The 21,346-nt window shown below is 47.8% G+C and overlaps 1 protein-coding gene across 4 annotated transcripts in view; it reads right to left on the bottom strand.

The window, feature by feature from the left end:
• LOC112233594 (ras-responsive element-binding protein 1) overlaps positions 1-21,346 on the bottom strand; it is a 77,913-nt gene that overhangs the window by 49,351 nt on the left and 7,216 nt on the right. Inside the window, exons 1-2 of one of the 4 annotated variants that reach the window (XM_024401342.2) lie at positions 2,626-2,687; positions 991-1,101 (exon numbers count right to left, since the gene is read on the bottom strand). The exons of 2 other annotated variants lie outside the window; for them this stretch is intronic. The gene's annotated coding sequence lies outside the window, so the exon portion shown is untranslated. Of the gene's footprint in view, positions 1-990; positions 1,102-2,625; positions 2,688-21,346 lie in introns of those variants that run through there. One more of the 4 variants, XM_024401341.2, reaches the window with a different exon arrangement.

Consider the following 21,346-nt stretch of genomic DNA (forward strand, 5'->3'; position numbering starts at 1 on the left):
TTTCAGACAGACCGTGTGCATGCTGGGACCCAAACATGTTCTTACTGGATTCATGGCTTCCTCTAGAACACACTTTACAAAAGCTCTCAGCCTAACTAGGGACAGGCAGACTGTACAAAACAGAAGTACAATAAGTATAGGAACACCATTAATTAATCCGTGTAAAGATAGGCTGGACAAGCCCAGGATTTTGACATCAATAATTAATTTATAGGACACATTTACAATTAAATGATTTAGAAATGCTGCAGCTACATATAATATGCAAATAAAATCATGGCAGTAGCCTATATTCAGGTCTAAATATGACACCTAACAGAACTGAGAGAATGGTAGAAAATTTAAAAAATCAGTGCATACTCAAATGGTTCAGTCCTGACTCCCATCAATCCAAGGGCCGACCCAACAATCAGAGGGGTGAGGGAGGTGGGAATACCATACTGCTGACAAGGCAAAGAGCGGTGACTCAAAGTGTGGAATCTGTGTGACTTACCTACACACGTTGGAGGTGGGGTGTGTGAGACAAAGAATTGAGGAAAAGGACTCCTCTTAACAAAAGCACAGCCAGATAAAGAGAGGGTAGAGATGACAGCATGCCATGCACATAGCGCAGAGCCTGGACAATGACTTGAGTGCTAGCCACAGTGAGTATCAGTGTGCTCTACGCACACACCAAAACTACTGGAAGAAAACAATGACACCATTTCATCCAAAATGGGTAATGAAGCAAAATGAGTCTTTAGAATGCCTTTAACTTGTACTGTTCTCCACCTACGTCTATAGAAAGCAACTGATGAATGTCAAAACACTCAAAACAAAGCGCAAGAATGGAAGAACATATGAAAATGTGAAAAAGGATACGGATGACGAACGAATAAAGAAAGAAAAAAAGTAGACATGCTGAGTGAAGCTTAAAGCACAGCCTTCAGTATATGGGGAGTTTACAGTATTGAGTGGTGGGATGGATGGAAGAGAGAGCCTTATATTTACCCGTCGAGAGACCAGGGCAAAAACGCGTCTGGGCTCGGAGCTCAGGGCCTGGGTGGGAGACCACGGCCTGCCTGCCTGCCCACCTCGAGTGTCAGCACCCCACTGCTCACACTGCAGGGAGAGCACAGAGACCGCCGTCAATACACACAGTCATGTCGTCCGCATGCACACACACACACACACACACACACCAGCCTTCTCATCTTAGACCAGAGCAGCATGCAATGACAGATTGTGTGTGTCACACACTCAGAGGTAGTAGACTGATTTCTTGCCTTGTTGAGCTGTAAATTAATCAAACAACGTGTACTCTTATCACATAAACTTGTCTCTGAGCACCAACACACACTGCCGACAGCGAAACCAGGAAACTGTGGCCCTTTGCAGGATGGCGAGTTGAAACGGAGGCCCAACACGAGACAGTCATTCTCATTATGGCATTTATTTCCAACATGTCAGACTAGCACTAAAATCTGTTGACAGTTGATTATTATGGTAATAGGTGAGACAAACAAGGATAGATGGACACAACAAGGCATTACAGTGCAGAGCTACCGACAGCTTATCTACTTTGTGAAAGAGGTTTGGGGGGGATAAAACTAAGATGAGGGGGGAAGGGAGGGAGAACGCATTCTAAATGGTGGCTATAGCAGGGTGTTGTGGGGAGTTGTCTCACGAGAGGAGTGTGTCCGTGCGTACGAATCTGTGTATGAGAGAGAGCAAAGGATGGATAAGAAAAAGAGGGAGGAAGAAGATGGCTAGCTAAAACAGGACAGATAGGATGGATGAGAGAGACTGGAGAGGACAGGGATGAGCGAGAGGGAGGAGGAGTCGAGAGAGAGAGAGGAAAGGAGGGACAGAACAGAGATTATCAGATTAGTGGCTGGTAAGAGGGCCTAATTAAGAGGCAGAAAGAGAGGCAGTTATAATGGGGCTGGGCGGAGAAGACATTTTCGGATCAAAATGCCTGTTTAGCCACGACCAGTGGACTGTGTCCCCAAGCATCTCAAGTCCTGTTCACATGAAATGCTACATGCGCGTCCTGGTCTGTGTACACGTCAGAGGAGACTAACTGTGGCCCAGTGTAAGTCCAGCAGGGTCACCGTGCGTGCTGCGTACACGACTTAGCTGTCAGACAGGTGAAAGGCCATGCTACCCTGGAGCAGAGAATAACCTACATATTAAACCCACCACAGAAGCTTGGTTTGAACTAAACTATACAAGTGGTGCAAAAAGGGATTGATACAGATGATTAGACACTGATCACAGATGATTAGACACTGATCACTGCACATAAAAATAAAATAAAAGTCTCAAATCTACTTTATAAGGCCTACACACTTGCAGGTGTAAAAAAAAAAAAAAGTGCTATGGCTACCTGTTTCAAACTGTAAAAAAATATATATATATTACACACAGTATCAGTCATAAGTTGACACACCTGTTCAAGGGTTTTGCTTTATTTGTACTGTTTTCTACATTGTAGAATAATAGTGAAGGCATCAAAACTATGACATAACATATGGAATCATGTAGAAACCAAAAAAAGTGTTAAACAAAATCAAAATATAAGTAGCCACCCTTTGCCTTGATGACAACTTTGCACACTCTTGGCATTCTCTCAACCAGCTTCACCTGGAATGCTTTTCCAACCGTCTTGAAGGAGTTCCCACATATGCTGAGCACTTGTCGACTGCTTTTCCTTCACTCTGCAGTCCAACGCAACCCAAACGGGGGTTGAGGTCAGGTGATTGTGGAAGCCAGGTCATCAGATGCAGCACTCCGTCACTCTCCTTCTTGGTCAAATAGTCCTTACACAGCCTGGAAGTGAGTTGGGTCATTGTCCTGTTGAAAAACAAATGATAGTGGGACTAAGTGCAAACCAGATGGGATGGCATATCACTGCAGAATGCTGTGGTATCCATGCTGGTTAATTGCCGTGAATTCTAAATAAAATCTCAGACAGTATCACCAGCAAAGCACCCCCACACCGCCTCCTCCATGCTTCACAGTGGGAACCACACATGGGGTGATCATCCGTTCACCAACTCTGTGTCTCACAAAGACACAGCGGTTGGAAACAAAAATCTCAAATTTGGACAGATTTCCACCAGTCTAATGTCCTTTGCTAGTGTTTTTTGGCCTAAGCACGTCTCTTCTCATTATTGGTGTCCTTTAGTAGTGGTTTCTTTGCAACAATTCGACCATGAAGGCCTGATTCATGCAGTCTCCTCTGAACAGTTGATGTTGAGATGTGTCTGTTACTTGAACTCTGTGAAGCATTTATTTTGGCTGCAATTTCTGAGGCTGGTAAATCTAATGAACTTATCCTCTGCAGCAGAGGTAACTCTGGGTCTTTCTTTCCTGTGGCGGTCCTCATGAGAGCAAGTTTCATCATAGCGCTTGATGGTTTTTGCGCCTGCACTTGAAGAAACTTTCAAAGTTCTTGAAATTTTCCACATTGACTGACCTTCATGTCTTAAAGTAATGGACTGTCGTTTCGCTTTGCTTATTTGAGCTGTTCTTGCCATAATATGGACTTCGTCTTTTACCAAATAGGGCTATCTTCTGTATACCACCCCTACCATGTCACAACACAACTGATTGGCTCAAACGCATTAAGAATGAAAGAAATACCACAGATTAACTTTAAACAAGACACACCTTTTAATTGAAATGCATTCCAGGTGACTACCTCATGAATCTGGTTGAGAAAATGCAAAGTGTGCAAAGCTGTCATAACAACAGGGTGGCTATTTTGAAGAATCTTAAATATATTTTCATTTGTTTAACACTTTTTTGGTTACTACATTATTCCATATGGGTTATTTCATAGTTTTGATGTCTTCACTATTATTCTACAATGTGGAAAATAGTAAAAATAAAGAAAAACCCTTGAATGAGTAGGTGTGTCCAAACTTTTGACTGGTACTGTATATATCATTTTAAAAAGAACAGTCTCACCAGTGCTAATTGAGATACAAGCATGTAAACTGAGCTGTCCAGTTATCAGCTTGTTACTGGTTGGAGGTTTATCACTTTGTTTCATCAGCAGGCAGAACAAAGCCCTCACTAAACTGGTAGCCTCTGTTGCTTATGGCAAGCCTAATTACCACACTAAGACACTTTAAACCCATGGAGGGACCTATGGGCACCTAGAGCTTCTGCTAGTAAGTAAGTAGCCTAAAATAGCTTTAGTGTATGAAAGATAGGCAATTCTTCTCAATGGCATACTGGTATATTTTTATTATGTAGAGAGCAGTCTTGTGAGAAAAAAAGTTAACAGGATGAGGATGGGGAGTAGAACTAGAGCCAGTGACAATGGGGTGTGTGTGTGTGTAAGAATGCTGCTGTGCTGCTCTCATAGCCGGTTGACAGGCACAGACAAGTGCTAAAGCCTGGAGGTTTGAGAGCAGAGCAGTTGGCACAGGGAGATATCACTTTTTGCCTGCTCTACACGACAGCATCCCCGCTATATCAGTTACAGCAGGGAAAGGTTAAGATAAAAGCAGAGAGAGAGAGAGAGAGAGAGAGAGAGAGAGAGAGAGAGAGAGAGAGAGAGAGAGAGAGAGAGAGAGAGAGAGAGAGAGAGAAAGGAGGAAGAGAGAGAGAAGAGAAGAGAGGGGGAAGAGAGAGAGAGAGAAAGAGGGGGAAGAGGAAGAGAGAGAAAGGAGAAAGAGAAAGGGGGAGAGAGAGAAAGGAGAAAGAAAGAGGGGAGAGAAAGAGAGAAAGGAGGAAGAGAGAGAAAGAGAGAAAGAGGGGAGAAGAGAGAGAAAGAAAGAGGAGAAGAGAGAGAGAGAGAGGAAGAGAGAGAGAGAGAGAGAGAAAGGAGAGAGAGAGAGAGAGAGAGAGAGAGAGAGAGAGAGAGAGAGAGAGAGAGAGAGAGAGAGAGAGAGAGAGAGAGAGAGAGAGAGAGAGAGGAGAGAGAGAGAGAGAGAGGGGGAAGAGAGAGAGAGAGAAAGGAGAGAGAGAGAGAGAGAGGAGGAGAGAGAGAAAGGAGGAAGAGAGAGAGAGAGAGAGAGAGAGAGAGAGAGGAGGAAGAGAGAGAGAGAGAGAGGAGGAAGAGATAGAGAGAGAGAGGAGGAAGAGATAGAGAGAGAGAAAGGAGGAAGAGATAGAGAGAGAGAAAGGAGGAAGAGAGAGAGAGGTGTGAGGGGAACAGACAGATGCAAAAAGGAAGATGGAGGCCGAGAAAAGGGAAGTGAGAGAAAGGGAGGTGAAAGAGATGAATAGCTTTGCAGTGCACAGCCCACTAAGAGAAGAGGTGGAGGCAGGGAGGGAGGATCATCTGGACAAACTAGACGAGCCAGTTTCCTCCATTATGGTTTAGAGAGGAAGAGAGCCCCATGTCTGTTTCCATCAGCTCTCTGCTGCCGCCAGAGCGGAGAAGCTAACTAACTGCTCATTGGCTCTCCAGTCAAATCTAACCCATGCTACAGGATAAGCCATGCCTCGCTCTGGTCTAAGCATCCTTATAGAGACAAACAGTGCACAACAACCAGCATGTTGACTACTTTGGAGAGATTGCTTTCTCCAATGAGCAAGACAATTCTAATGAATGTTTTATTTTTTTCAGAAGAAAAACTTTTGACATCGAAATATCAAAAACTTTGGTGTAAATTGCTTATTTGTGACTTGCCCTCAGCTAAATAAGCTACGTAAATCAAACTTGTCGATCAGCATCATGAGGAATTGAGTAGGGAATGTTTTTCCATGGTTTTTTTAAAAGTCATTTGAATACTTTTTCAGAGCAAAAATGACAGCAATGCAAAAAATTGAAGTCATCTGACCAACCAGCACACGTGTCAAATGTGTGGCAATTCCTAATGTGGTCTTGAGTTCCTTGTGTGTGTTTTTATATCAGAGAAAAACTTGACGGCAGCTGAGCTCTTTAAACTTCCTTCTATACAACACCAGCGAGAAACAACTTGATCGCTGTGATTTCAGGTTCCCCTTCTCAAAGCTGAGAACACACAGAGATGCAACATTACAAACAAAGTCTCATGAACTGTGAGAAGACTAATCAATGTGACTCCTGAAAAAAAGAGTTGTGAAACCCACTGAGAAACTGGTGGGTAGAGATTGCAGTTCTTGTGAGGTAAAAAGAGTCACTCTCAGGATGTCTCACATTTGAACCTAAAGCCCATTATGAATGACAGACTGCATGTTCATCTGCTACCATTCTGCCTCCAGCCCAGATTGTAAGATTGTTTTATAACTTCCCATATAAAAAGATTCACTTAGCCAGTGGTGGAATGCTAAAATTATGGATAAAAGTATGTTTGATAAAAGCATGGGAAAATGTACCATACAGTATATTCTAGGCTTTGTATCAAAAGCTATGAGAGTTGGGCCTCCCGAGTGGCAAAGAGGTCAAAAAGCAGTGCTAGAGGCATTACTAGACCCACAACCTGTGGCCAGCCGGTTGCCCAAATAGGGGCCCTTCTTTGCAAGGTATTGGAAAACCGAGGCATTGGTTAAACACTATTATTGCAACGTATTATGTGACTTAAGAACATTTTTACTTCTGAACATATTTAGGTTTGCCATAAGAAAGGGGTTGAATGCTTATTGACTCAAGACACTATCATTTATTAATTTGTAAAAAAATATAAAAACATAATTCTACTTTGACATTATGGGTTACAGTGTGTAGCCCAGTGGCACAATCTCTATTTAATACGTTTTAAATAGAGGCTGTAACACAACAAAATGTGGAAAGCCCAAGGGGTGTGAATACTTTCTGAAGGCACTGTAGACCATTTCACTAACACAAAAACAAGACGATAAGCCACTGGATGCTTCAGAGGAAAGCTGTCAAGATGCCCAGCGGCACAAACACACTTCACAGATCAAGGGTGGCATAGTAGGGTTTGGAAACAAGGGTCCTTGGCAACACAGGGGCTCAGCTGTCAGCCAGCCACAGGTGCCTGCGACAGCCAGGGACTTTTGGGGGCCTTTCTCTCCTAGAGGAGAAAAGACAGGGCTTTATTCAAGCCCTAAATGGGACATATGCTGCCTTGGCTGGGACTGTGGCTGGGACTGGAGGTCTGCTGCAAGGCCACTCTGGGGAGTGAGTGTTGACTCTCCAGAGTGAAGTCTTGTTTGACAGGCTCACATGAGCCTGCTTTTTATTTTTATTTAACTAGGCAAGTCAGTTAAGAACAAATTCTTATTTACAATGACGGCCAAACCCGGACGACGTTGGGCCTATTGTGCTCCGCCCTATGGGACTCCCAATCACGGCCAGATGTGATCCAGCCTGGATTCGAACCAGGGACTGTAGTGACACAGTGCCTTAGACCGCTGCGCCACTTGGGAGCACAGGCTGGGGTGGGGGTGGTTGTGTTGGGGGGCATGATAAGCTCCTATTTCAGCCAAATCTTCAGTAGTTGAAAATATGTAGGGGGAGATAACGACAACCAGATTATCCTACATTATTCTACTATTCTATTGACAAAGCAGTAGGCTATCACTGATAGTTTAACACTCAAACACAAAAATACTTTTATGTAAGTTAGGCTACGGGGGTAACCCCCCCCACGACACAAACACAGAGACCTTGTGGTGGGTGCCAGTTACATAGAGTGAGAGTGCAGATGTAGATTGTGTCCTGACAGATCCCATGCAGCCCCACTGACAGCTGCGTGGACCCAACCAACCGCACCGACCAGATAGCTAACTGGCTGCAATGTACTGCATGTGCCCTTAGTGCATGTGCCCTTAGTGCCACAAACACATAACAGCTAGCCAGCTACACTACAGTTACAAGCTAATGCTCATTTAAAAACATTCCTACAAATAAAAGTGATGAAAAAAAAAGGGACTGATTACTTTCCAAAGAGATAACTTTTGAGTTCCTTTTGCTGTGTATGTGTGTGTACTTGTGTTGCCTTAGCCTATACCTTTATCAAAACATGAAGCAAGGTCTTCTCTGAAGGCCAGATAGATGTAGGGGAGAGTTGGCTTGACATCCCCAACAGGCTGAGAATAAATAGCCCCTGCTAGCAAGCTACTTATTTGGCACGTCTCTCCGCCATGAGTAAATCACAGCGGTGAGCAGAAAGGGTACGCTTTTAACCCCCCCCCACCCCCTTTGTTATGTTCACCCCCCAGTCCTTTATTTAGCAGATACTTTTATGTATGGAGACGGAGACCCATCCATCTTTCTCTGTTTGTCTGCTACCTATCCTGTTCTGCTCATTTTTCCTCTCTGGCAACCATTCCCCCAAACACACACGCACCTTTACAGTACACTTTGGGGCCGGTGAGGAACATTGAGCATAACTGTAGGTCTGTGGTAAAGATGAGTCTAGCTCTTACTTGTACTTCATGTTCCACAACTTTATTTGTTTCATCAATACAAAAAAATAAATAGTATACCTCCCCATTATCAGTCACATGGGTCTCCCTCTCCACACAGAGGACACAGTGGGCCTGGACTGCTCTCCACTGACAGTTGTCTATCTGTGCAACAAATGGCACATTCATTCAGGGGCGGCAGTGACAGCCCCACTCCATAAATTCTGGGGCGCGCGCACACACACACACACACACATCAGCTAGCAGCAGCACATCCAACAACAGAGCCTGCTGTATTAATGCTGCTCTGCTCCACACACTTTATGTGCAGCTCTTAAAAAGGCCTGTTAAGTTCAAGTCAGTTAATAGTCTAGTTTACCAACAGGCATTGACTACCGTATCAGTATTCCAAGCCAATGAACAGCAGAACAGCCTGTAAAAGCACTTTGTTTCATTAAGGCTGTATGGGATTGTCTGCTCCTATTTGCATATGGGGCATCCTCCAGTTGGCATTTCCATTCACCCGAATTAGGCCATGAGGCCCAACTCGACGCCAACCCACAACATTTGTTGCTGAGGTTTACACATACGGTCCAGGACACCTTGTATCCCCATGAAGCCAAGCACCAATAACTAGAACCCTACTAGTTAGATTCTTTATAAAATGGTGACACACCAACAGTTGAGGCACATAACATCTTGGGGGAGTTTGAAGTGAAAAGAGATGGGCTCAGTTCAACAACATCCCCAGTGTTACAACAATGCACTTGGGTGTGTCGCTGTCTTTCGCAAACGCAAACCCTCACAGTCTTTCAGCACTTGTGTGTGTGTATGTGTGCATATGTGAGAGTGTAGGTTGTGGGGGGGCTGCCTTCAGGCCTACAAGCTCATACATGCCATACCTGCCTAAGCCTGGACTTACCCAACACACCAAGTCCCTCAGACAAGACTCACACCCTCGTCACACGGATTAGCCCATCCTACATGAAAACTTATGTGCAAAGGCATACCACAAAAAAAGAAAGCCCACCCAAAGCATCTCCCAACCCATGTAGTCATCTGAACTGCTTGTGTGTCAGATCTTAAAAAGCAGACAATTATTTCAGCCATTCATTACAGACAGTAGCGTTCATCTTAATATAGAGCACTGTGTACACAGTGAATATACACAGCTGGGATGAGTTTGGTCTACTTGTTTGTCAGATGTAAAAAGTATGCCACTTCAGACATTTGCAGTAAGTCATTTCACACAATAACTGCTTGAAATGCAGTGAGTGAAATGTGAGTGAAATGTTTTGACACTACTTGGTCTTTGTGTTTAAAATGCTGCATCCCTATGAGTCTGGGATGCTCTTTAACTGGAGCATGAAGCATCATCTATCTGTCTGTCTGTCTGCCTGCCTGCCTGCCTGCCACCATGTCTGATGAGGAGACAGAGCAGGACAAACCACTGGAGGGGGGTGGGGGTTCTCCCAGCAGAGGAACCACAGCCCAGGTCGGGAGGATAGGCCTCTTCACCACTCTCACCATAATGGAGCTCTTTGTACAGCCAAGAAGAATACACCCTTCATCTGGGCTGGGGACTAAGGCGCGCGCACACACACACACACACGATTTGTGGCTGTCAAGACCATTTCTTCCCTCCTCCTTGTAGAGGATTGCCTCTGTGTGTGTGTCTGCCAACATTTAGCAAAGTGTAAAACTAGATGGATCAGTTCAGCAGAGGCACCACCAGGTATTGTCTGTATCGGTCCTTCTACACCTAACCACCATCCTCCAGCCCTCTAACCCCCCACCCCATAACCCCCATCCTCCAACCCCCCACCCCCATCCTCCAACCCATCCTCCAACACCAACCATCCACCCCCACCCTCCAACCCACCCCCACCCATCCTCTAACCCCTTCTTTGGCTTCTTGATGTTAGAGGACCTAAAACTCTAAAGTGAGGATCCAGGCCAAAGTACAAGGCCAGACAACATCGGCCAACTATTTGCCGTCACCAGCTCGCACTCACCCACTGAGCCGCTCAGTGCCTAAGCCCCTCCTACCCACATGGGCACCGGCCCCCTTGCTCTCTGCCCAATCAGGTACTCCGCGGCCAGCTGTTTGCCTGAACCGCACATGTGAATGACAGCAAGCGGGGGTAGGAGGGGGCTCTCAACTTCTAGCGGGGGGGTTCATGGCGCCCCCGGGGGTATATGACCGGCCGTGCAGCACAGCTACACTGAAACGACTCCCACAGCAGCAGCATCACATCATGTCTTGTCTGCCTTTCTCTCTCTCTCCCCCCCCTCCTCCACTACTCCCCTCTGAAATAAGAGTCACATTGTTTAATTCCCCCTCTTCCTGCAGTGCTGGGATCTCACTACATGGATTCTCTGCCTGCCTTACTGCCTGGGGACATGAGCTCCTACAAGGGAGTGATTCATCTGGAGGGTGGGGTGGGAGGTGGAGATGCTGGAACTTCACATAGAGCAGTTTTTTTGGGGAGGGGGCACAGAAATAAACTGCCATCTTTTGGTAAAGTACACCCATCCAACAAGTGTCATAAAAACATTTTTTGGGAAAAGTACTTGTGATCATCTACGGTCTAGAATTGTGATTCTTAAGATGGAGCCTTAACAAGAAAGAAAGCAAGAAAAACAGACAAGTGATTAATAATTTTCTGAAAGCATGACCAATACACCCACCAGCACACAATGCGTAGAACTATTAGAGTCTGTGGCCCAAACAGAGGGACCCCTACAGCCCAGAGGGGTCGGAGCATCAGAGGCTGGTCACAATGAGACCTGGTCTTCTGCCCAGTGTTGTGTAGGGAAATAAAAGACATGTAACATTTCAGCTGACTGAGTGTAAAGATCTCATTTACATCCTCATTGTCCAGCTCGATGTTTGCCCAAGTTAGGCAGCGATGGAGCCTGTTGCATGTCAGACATTATTGAGTGGTAGAGCAGGATGGGTTAGATGGGCTACTTTCAGGGCTTTCAGGGCCCAACACACTATGGGAGGGGGAGAATGGAGCAGTAAAGAACAGTTACAAAGACAGCCAGCTTGTTTCTGCTTCCCATGTTTAATAGTGATGCTAGACATGTTAGCATCTAGGAGGCTCCTGCTCTGATACCTGCTTCAAGGCTCTGAGCAAAGTGCCTCCTCGTCGAGCACAAGGCCTGATAAAGAAAAAGTGAATGTTTACTGGGATAGAAGTGCTGGCTTAGGGAGTGCCCGAAGGATAAGCTTTGACTAGATTTGGATTATTCTCTTTGTTAACTACTTCTTTCTGAACCAGTTTATTTCCCCTCGCCTTCTGACAACAATTCCCCTAATGATGCACACAAGTGCTAATCATAATTATGAAAAGCTGAAAAACATCCACTAGCCACCAGTTCCTGTTCAGGGGAAGTCCAAAAGATGTGACAGTCTTGTGGGATGGCCCATTTCCTCAGCAAAGAATGACATGAGGAAGAAGTCTTCTTTTCCCTCTCAGAGTTCTATTTATCCCTGACATTGTCCCTCCATCTCAAAATGTCTCTGGTGGCATACTATTCTGACTAGTCAGGCCTAGGCTAACAGCATCACAACCAGCACACACTTACAAACTCACAAAAAAAATGAAACGTCCTCTCACTGTCAACTGCGTTTATTTTCAGCAAACTTAACATGTGTAAATATTTCAACAACTGAGAAACTGAACAAGTTCCACAGACATGCGACTAACAGAAATGGAATAATGTGTCCCTGAACAAAGGGGGGAGGGGTCAAAATCAAAAGTAACAGTCAATGCACTGACTGTTACAGATACTAAGTACTGCATTGCATCTCCTCATGGACTGTACCAGATTTGCCAGTTATTGCTGTGAGATGTTACCCCACTCTTCCACCAAGGCTGTTCCCGGACATTTCTGGGGGGAATGGCCCTAGCCCTCACCCTCCGATCCAACAGGTCCCAGACGTGCTCAATGGGATTGAGATCCGGGCTCTTCGCAGGCCATGGCAAAACACTGACATTCCTGTCTTGCAGGAAATCACGCACAGAACGAGCAGTATGGCTGGTGGCATTGTCATGCTGGAGGGTCATGTCAGGATGAGCCTGCAGGAAGGGTACCACATGAGGGAGGAGGATGTCTTCCCTGTAACGCACAGCATTGAGAATGCCTGCATTGACAACAAGCTCAGTCCGATGATGCTGTGACACACCGCCCCAGACCCAGCCCTCCACCTCGATCCCTCTCCAGAGTACAGGCCTCGGTGTAACGCTCAATCCTTCGACGATAAACGCAAATCGACCATCACCCCTGGTAAGACAAAGCCGCGTCCACGAAGAGCACTTTTTGCCAGTCCTGTCTGGTCCAGCGATGGTGGGTTTGTGTCCATAGGCGACGTTGTTGCCTGGTGTAGACCTGCCTTACAACAGGCCTACAAACCATCAGTCCAGCCTCTCTTGGCCTATTGTGGACAGTCTGAGCACAAATGGAGGGATTGTGCGTTCCTGGTGTAACTTGTGCAGGTGCTGTTGCCATCCTGTATCTGTCCCGCAGGTGTGATGTTCGGATGTACCAATCCTATGCAGGTGTTGTTACACGTCGTCTGCCACTGCGATCAGCTGTCCGTCCTGCCTCCCTGTAGCGCTGTCTTAGGCGTCTCACAATATGGACATTGCAATTTATTGCCCTGGCCACATCTGCAGTCCTCATGCCTCCTTGCCGCATGCCTAAGGCAAGTTCATGCAGATGAGCAGGGACCCTGGGCATTTTTCTTTTGGTGTTTTTCTGAGTCAGTAGAAAGGCCTCTTTAGTGTCCTAAGTTTTCATAACTGACCTTAATTGCCTACCGTCTGTAAGTTGTTAGTGTCTTAACGACCGTTCCACAGGTGCATGTTCATTAATTGTTTATGGTTCATTGAACAAGCATGGGAAACAGTGTTTAAACCCTTTACAATGAAAATCTGAAGTTTTGGATTTCTACTAATTATCTTTGAACGACAGGGTCCTGAAAAGGGGACGTTTCTTTTTTTGCTGAGTTTAGAATATGATGTCAAGAATATTCACAAAAACATTGCACTGACAGAATTAAGTAGTCTTAATCTTGACAAATGACACACTAATGCTAAGTCCCAGCAACAAAATACATCAATGACTGAACAAACCAAATGGCGGTACAGACGTAAACCAACACAATTCCTTATAGAGCCTTTGTCAACATGCAAGTCTATCTCCATTAGGATCATTAGAGGGATCAATGAGCATAACACTCCCGTCTCCGGGGCCATAACACTGCCGGGGCCATAACACTCCCGGGGCCATAACACTGCCGGGGCCATAACACTGCCGTCTCCGGGGCCATTACACTCCAGTCTCCGGGGCCATTACACTCCCGTCTCGGGGCCATTACACTCCCGTCTCCGGGGCCATTACACTCCCGTCTCCGGGGTAACACTCCGTCTCCGGGGCCATAACACTCCCGTCTCCGGGGCCATAACACTCCGTCCGGGGCCATAACACTCCCGTCTCCGGGGCCGGGGCCGTCTCCGGGGCCATAACACTCCCGTCTCCGGGGCCATAACACTCCCGTCTCCGGGGCCATAACACTCCCGTCTCCGGGGCCATAACACTCCCGTCTCCGGGGCCATAACACTCCCGTCTCCGGGGCCTTGCTACACTGTTACAGTCTTCAACACAGAGGGGGCTGATTGAGTCATTGCATCACAAGCTTGGTGACCTTGCTCTGAAAAGATAAGAAAGTGGAGACATATCTGGACATAACGGACCTGAAATGGCATCATCTTCCAGAGATGGTGTTGATTGAGACCGCCTTGATGACTCAGAGGACTGAGGATGTTTGATGGTATTTGGCGACAAATAACAAGCAAAGCGTTTGTCAGTAGACAGGGAAGGATGAATGATTGACAAAGACAAAACTGGCCAACTACTGTTCAATACCTAGTGAAGGAGCAAGAGCTAGGAGGGAGTGCACTCATCTCAGTGGAAAGTAGTTAGCAACATTAAAGGGGTCAAAGTCTCCTCTTTTGTCCTGATGCAGCTGCTCTTTCGAAGGAAAGCCTTAACCTGGTTTTCAACTGGGCACCAATGCCTGCGGGAGAGCTGTGAAAGATGTCTAATGTTCTCCTTGGACAGGGTTTATGATTCCACTTTGGTGAACTTTGGTACCTGGGGGTGGGGGGGGGGAGCAGAGAGGAGGAGAGCTGGCTGGCAGGCTGGTCTGACTGGCTGGTTAATTATAATTCCTCTTTGAAGGAGGTGCCGCGACCTCACACCAAGCCGAGGATGCTGGGAAGAGCACAGCTCAGGAGAGTGATGGGGGAGGATGATATAGGGTCTTTGCTGGTGATACGTGACCTGGAAGGGGGGGCTAAAAAAGTTGCACTAGGCCTACCTCATTATACAGTTATCCAAGAGCTGTTCAGTTCGGAGAGAAAACATTTCCCTGGATGGTTGAAACGGCAAAAGTGTTCCTGTGTGTGTGTACACCTTCCGTGAGATGGGTGGCGGTGCGGCCTATATATAACCAGCGTTGTCTGGGCAGGGTTTAAGCTTTTAAAGGTAGGTCCCTCCATTGTGTGGGAGCGAGCTGCTCCTGTTGTGGGGGGTGGAGGGAGAAGAGGCCAGGTTTCAACCCAGAGAAAGGACAGTGTTTCTGCCTTTGTGTGCCCTGCCTCCAGGGCATGTCAGAAGAGAGCCTATCCCATCAACTCTACTCCCAGTGTGTGTTGGGGGGGTGAAAGTGTTAACTTCAGATCAACGGAGTGAACACACCTATCCCACCCCACACACCTCTCTTATCCATCCCCCCACTAAGCACCCCTCTCCCCCTCTTTGCATTCCTCCTCTCCAGCTCCATCTCTGCTTAGGACGGAGGAGGTATTTTGGAAACAGTGCGCATCTTTATCCATTGTCCAATCATAATCAAAAGCTGTCTCGAAACAAATAGTTTAATCTCATTAGCAAATGTTTGTTTTTGCGACACCATTTTCCTTCTGTGATGTGAGACAGAAGCAGGCAGGGAGGGGTTGAATTATAACCAGTGGAACGACATGATACAGAGTTACGTGTGTAGCCGACGTCACAGAGATTACTCCATCTTGTAAAGTCTGTGTGGTTTGTCTGTCTCACGGCTGATGATGAGAGCATGTCTAATAACCAGAGAGGACTTTTAAGAGAAAACTGAAACTCAAAACAGAGTTCCTCCTGTCAGTAAGAATGAAAAGTTCTTGTGTTTTCCTCTAAATTCGTTTCTCTCCTGAAAATGTTTGAAAGAAATGGTGCATTTATGTTGGACTAGGCTAGTTCAAAACTACTTGCTGTAAGCGCTGAATCATTTCAAAACAGGAAGAAAAAAAACAGTAACACCAAGCAGTCATACTCTGCCGCCCCCAGTCTCCTCCTACACTAAAGCCTCTCCCATCCCATAATCCCTGTCCCCTCCCCCACCCAGCTGTGCAAAGGGATGCTCTCAGGTGTGTGATGTGAGTAAAGGGTGTGTGTGTGTGTGTGTGTGGGGGATGTGAGTGAAGGTGTGTGTGTGTGTGTGTGGGGGATGTGAGTGAAAGTGTGTGTGTGTGTGTGGGGGGGATGTGAGTGAAGGTGTGTGTGTGTGTGGGGGGATGTGAGTGAAGGTGTGTGTGTGTGTGTGTGTGTGGGGGGATGTGAGTGAAGGTGTGTGTGTGGGGGGGGATGTGAGTGAAGGTGTGTGTGTGTGTGTGTGGGGATGTGAGTGAAGGTGTGTGTGTGTGTGTGTGTGTGGGGGGATGTGAGTGAAGGTGTGTGTGTGTGTGTGGGTGGGAATGAGTGAAGGTGTGTGTGTGTGTGGGGGGATGTGAGTGAAGGTGTGTGTGTGTGGGGGGGATGTGAGTGAAGGTGTGTGTGTGTGTGTGGGGGGGATGTGAGTGAAGGTGTGTGTGTGTGTGGGGGGATGTGAGTGAAGGTGTGTGTGTGGGGGGGGTGTGAGTGAAGGTGTGTGTGTGTGTGTGGGGGGATGTGAGTGAAGGTGTGTGTGTGTGTGTGTGGGGGGGATGAGTGAAGGTGTGTGTGTGTGGGGGGATGTGAGTGAAGGTGTGTGTGGGGGGGGATGTGAGTGAAGGTGTGTGTGTGTGTGTGTGTGGGGGATGAGTGAAGTGTGTGTGTGTGTGTGGGGGGTGTGAGTGAAGGTGTGTGTGTGTGTGTGGGGGGATGTGAGTGAAGGTGTGTGTGTGTGTGTGTGGGGGGATGTGAGTGAAGGTGTGTGTGTGTGTGTGGGGGGGATGTGAGTGAAGGTGGTGTGTGTGGGGGGGATGTGAGTGAAGGTGTGTGTGTGGGGGATGGGGGGGGGTGTGTGGGTGAGTGAAGGTGTGTGTGTGTGGGGGGTGAGTGAAGGTGTGTGTGTGTGTGTGTGTGTGGGGGTGAGTGAAGGTGTGTGTGTGTGTGTGTGGGGGGGTGAAGGTGTGTGTGTGTGTGTGGGGGGATGGTGTGAAGGTGTGTGTGTGTGGGATGGGGGGATGTGAGTGAAGTGTGTGTGTGTGTGTGTGTGTGGGGGATGTGAGTGGGGTGTGTGTGTGTGTGTGTGTGGGGGATGTGAGTGAAGGTGTGTGTGTGTGTGTGGGGGGATGTGAGTGAAGGTGTGTGGGGGGGGTGTGAGTGAAGGTGTGTGGGGGGGGTGTGAGTGAAGGTATTTGTGTGTGTGGGGTGGGGGTGTGAGTGAAGGTGTGTGTGTGTGTGTGGGGGATGTGAGTGAAGGTGTGTGTGTGTGTGGGGGGATGTGAGTGGGGGATGTGTGTGTGTGTGTGTGTGGGGGGATGTGAGTGAAGGTGTGTGTGTGTGTGTGGGGGGATGTGAGTGAAGGTGTGTGTGTGTGTGGGGGGATGTGAGTGAAGGTGTGTGTGTGTGTGGGGGATGTGAGTGAAGGTGTGTGTGTGTGTGGGGGGATGTGAGTGAAGGAAGGTGTGTGTGTGTGTGGGGGGATGTGAGTGAAGGTGTGTGTGTGTGTGGGGGGATGGAGTGAAGGTGTGTGTGTGTGTGGGGGTGAAGGTGTGTGTGTGTGTGGGGGGGATGTGAGTGAAGGTGTGTGTGTGTGTGGGGGGGATGTGAGTGAAGGTGTGTGTGTGTGTGTGTGGGGGGGGATGAAGTGAAGGTGTGTGTGGGGGGATGTGAGTGAAGGTGTGTGTGTGTGGGGGGATGTGAGTGAAGTGTGTGTGTGTGTGGGGGGATGTGAGTGAAGGTGTGTGTGTGTGTGGGGGGGTGTGAAGGAAGGTGTGTGTGTGGGGGGATGTGAGTGAAGGTGTGTGTGTGTGTGGGGGGGGTGAGTGAAGGTGTGTGTGTGTGGGGGGGGATGTGAGTGAAGGGTGTGTGTGTGTGGGGGGGGGTGTGAGTGAAGGTGTGTGTGTGTGTGTGGGGGGATGTGAGTGAAGGTGTGTGTGTGTGTGTGGGGGGTGAGTGAAGGTGTGTGTGTGTGTGGGGGGGATGTGAGTGAAGGTGTGTGTGTGTGTGTGTGTGGGGGGGGTGAAGGTGTGTGTGTGTGTGTGAAGGGGGGATGTGAGTGAAAGTGTGTGTGTGTGTGGGGGGGGGTGAGTGAAGGTGTGTGTGTGTGAAGGTGGGGGGTGAGGTGGAAGGTGTGTGTGTGTGTGTGGGGGGTGAGTGAAGGTGTGTGTGTGTGTGTGGGGGTGAGTGAAGTGTGTGTGTGTGTGTGGGGGGGGTGAGTGAAGGTGTGTGTGTGGGGGGGGAGTGAAGGTGTGTGTGAAGGGTGTGTGTGTGTGTGTGTGTGGGTGAAGGTGTGTGTGTGGGGGGGAGTGAGTGAAGGTGTGTGTGTGTGTGTGTGTGTGGGGGGGAAGTGAGTGAAGGTGTGTGTGTGTGTGTGTGTGGGGGGGTGGTGAGTGGTGTGTGTGTGTGTGTGTGGGGGGGGAGTGAGTGAAGGTGTGTGTGTGTGTGTGTGTGGGGGGGGGGGGGTGAGTGAGTGTGTGTGTGTGTGTGTGTGTGGGGGGGAGTGAGTGAAGGTGTGTGTGTGGGGGGGGGGAGTGAGTGAAGGTGTGTGTGTGGGGGGAGTGAGTGAAGGTGTGTGTGTGTGTGGGGGCGTGAGTGAAGGTGTGTGTGTGGGGGGGGGAAGGTGTGTGTGTGGGGGGAGTGAGGTGTGTGTGGGGGGAGTGAGTGAAGGTGTGTGTGTGGGGGGAGTGAGTGAACGTGTGTGTGTGGGGGATGTGAGTGAAGTGTGTGTGTGAGTGTGTGGGGGGTGGTGAGTGAAGGTGTGTGTGTGTGTGTGTGTGGGAGGGGGTGAGTGAAGGTGTGTGTGGGGGGTGAAGGTGTGTGTGTGTGTGTGTGTGTGTGTGGGAGTGAAGGTGTGTGTGTGTAGGGAGTGAAGGTGTGTGTGTGTGGGGGGGGAGTGAAGGTGTGTGTGGGGGGAGTGGGGAGTTAGTGAAGGTGTGTGTGTGGGGGAGAGTGAGTGAAGGTGTGTGTGTGTGTGTGTGTGGGGGGAGTGAGTGAAGGTGTGTTTGTGGGGGGAGTGAGTGAAGGTGTGTGTGTGGGGGGATGTGAGTGAAGGTGTGTGTGTGTGAGTGTGTGGGGGGGTGAGTGAAGGTGTGTGTGGGGGGGGTGAGTGAAGGTGTGTGTGTGGGGGGAGGGGGGAGTGAAGGTGTGTGTGTGTGTGTGTGTGTGGGGGAGTGAAGGTGTGTGTGTGGGGGGTGAGTGAAGGTGTGTGTGTGTGTGGGGGGATATGAGTGAAGGTGTGTGTGTGTGTGTGGGGGGGTGAGTGAAGGTGTGTGTGTGGGGGGGGGTGAGTGAAGGTGTGTGGGGGGGGTGTGAGTGAAGGTGTATGGAGCTAACTTCCTTTCATGGCCAAGGAGGAGCGACAAGCAACAAGTCTGGGGGCATGTGCTCCGGTCTCGATGGAGACAAGGTGTGCCGTCTGTTTGTAGAACAAACAAATGGTACCTTTTCAACTGATGAAGGGACAGACGGCTAGTGTGTGTGTGTGTGTGTGTGTGTGTGTGTGTGTGTGTGTGTGAGAGAATGGGACAAGGAAGTGGCAGCTCAGTGTTTCTTCCAAGGATGCCCTTTTGAAGAGGCATTACACAGGGCTAGCCTAGCAGGATTAATAGGGATTACGTAGGTGGAGTTGGGTTTAACAATTAAAATGCAAAGGAAGTGTGAATATTGCCCTGGATTTCAATTTTTTAATTTATTCTTTATTCTTTTGTACCAGAAACCAAGGTATACAGAAAAACATAACGAAGTTAGCCTAAACCTCCAAACCTTGAGTTAAAAGTAACACGAATCAGGTGCATGTCGAAATGCTCCACCATAGTTATGCACAAGGAAGGAAAATATAAAACTGCAGGAAATAGATTGGGTGTACATTCAGTCAGAAGCCTCAAAGCTATATTAGCACGTCTGCAAAATATTAGCAGTCACCTCTGACCTCACTGGCATCTTTTCCCAGCATGCAGCGCTCAGGTGGGCTGTCATTAGGGCAGCTCTTCCTTCAATATTTATCGTCTCTGTGCAGCTGACTGACTGTCTGAGACACACAGACTAACAGAGCCTTCTCTCGATTACAACTAGCAGATACAGCCTATAATCATCCATTCATTTGACTACATTTCTCAAGACATTTACATTCTAAAGACACCACACAATGTTAGGTAGTATAAAAAAACTGTTTGCCTGAAACATTATGTCCACAAGTTCAAAAACTTTAATTGCAGTAATCTGGCTGTGTTGATGATAAACTATGTTATATTTGCATGTTCTCTCATCTCTCTCACACACACAAAACTGGTTGGACGATGAAGTTGCCGTACTCACTTTTTTCCCCCACTCTCCCTCGGTCTCTCACTCTGTTCCTCCCAATGACGTATATAAACCCTGGATTGCTGATGCTATCTATTGGCCATTGAAGCGTTGAAGCCACTGGTCGGCCATATTGGCACTCCCCAGTAGGAGCAATCCTCCATAGGAATGAAAGGAATTATACAGTATTTAAGTATTTTGTTGATGTAGTGGGGACAGTAACATTAGTACTCTCTAAAAAATATACTTTAAGGAATATATTATTATTATTTATGTTTAGCTCACATATCATTTATAAGTATGCATTAAAGTTGTCTGTAATAGAATAAACTTGTCAAAAACGAATTTAGACATTTATAAATACATTTATATAGCTTCCAAAATCTTTCTTTTACAATGGAGTAGGAGTACCAAGATGGCTGCGCAGTGGCTTCAATACAGCGCCCCCTGTCAGTCATCCAGGGTTTACACACATCATTGGTTCCTCCTTCCCTCCCCTGCCTAGCTCCAGTGAGCAACAAGTGCTGCCTGTGAGTACCACCCCTCCCCCTCACCCTAACCTCCAGAAGCTATCGCAAATCCTCAGCCTGCGAGCAACTGCCAGCTGACAAAACTGTTTAGTCAGCAAGAAAGATGGAGGGAGGGAGCGATGTGGGTCTGGAAGAGAGAGAGAGGGAGAGAGAGAGCGAGAGAAAGGTAAAGACAGAGCGAGGAGGCAGGAAGGGAGAGAGAGGGAGGGACAGCGAAAGAGCTGGAGACATTCTTACTGCGCACTCTCCATTTAGCCTCCCTTTTTCCTCTCCATCACTCTCTCTACAGTGTTAACCCTTTCCTCTCCGAGACAGCCGACACAGAGAGATGGCTACTTGTGGAGGGGGAAAGACAGTCCACTTTGTGGTAAGAGTATTTTTAGGGTTATTTTGCAGGTAAATAGGAGTCAATGGACTAGAACTCAAATAAAGAATTTTAAACAAAACAAAAAAATACTTTAAACTTTATTTCTCACCTGTGAGACAGAGCTAGCTGCTTGGAAACAGGCTGACTTGGGAGAAGGGGACAACACTGGAGAGCAGACCCATTGTTGTTCCACTTCCTCCATCTCTTCCCCCACCACTTCGAAAAGGAGGCAGTTTAACTTCCTGTCTCCCCCATGCTTCACCCCAGGTCCTGCTGCAGCCTCCATTTTCATTTTTTCTACCCCCTTCCTCCTCCTCCACCCTCCTCCTTGTGGCATTCTTTCACATCAGTGACACAGCCATCGAGCTAGACTTTGAACCCACAGTAA

Source organism: Oncorhynchus tshawytscha, linkage group LG29, assembly GCF_018296145.1.
Source record: "Oncorhynchus tshawytscha isolate Ot180627B linkage group LG29, Otsh_v2.0, whole genome shotgun sequence".
NCBI lineage: Eukaryota > Metazoa > Chordata > Actinopteri > Salmoniformes > Salmonidae > Oncorhynchus > Oncorhynchus tshawytscha.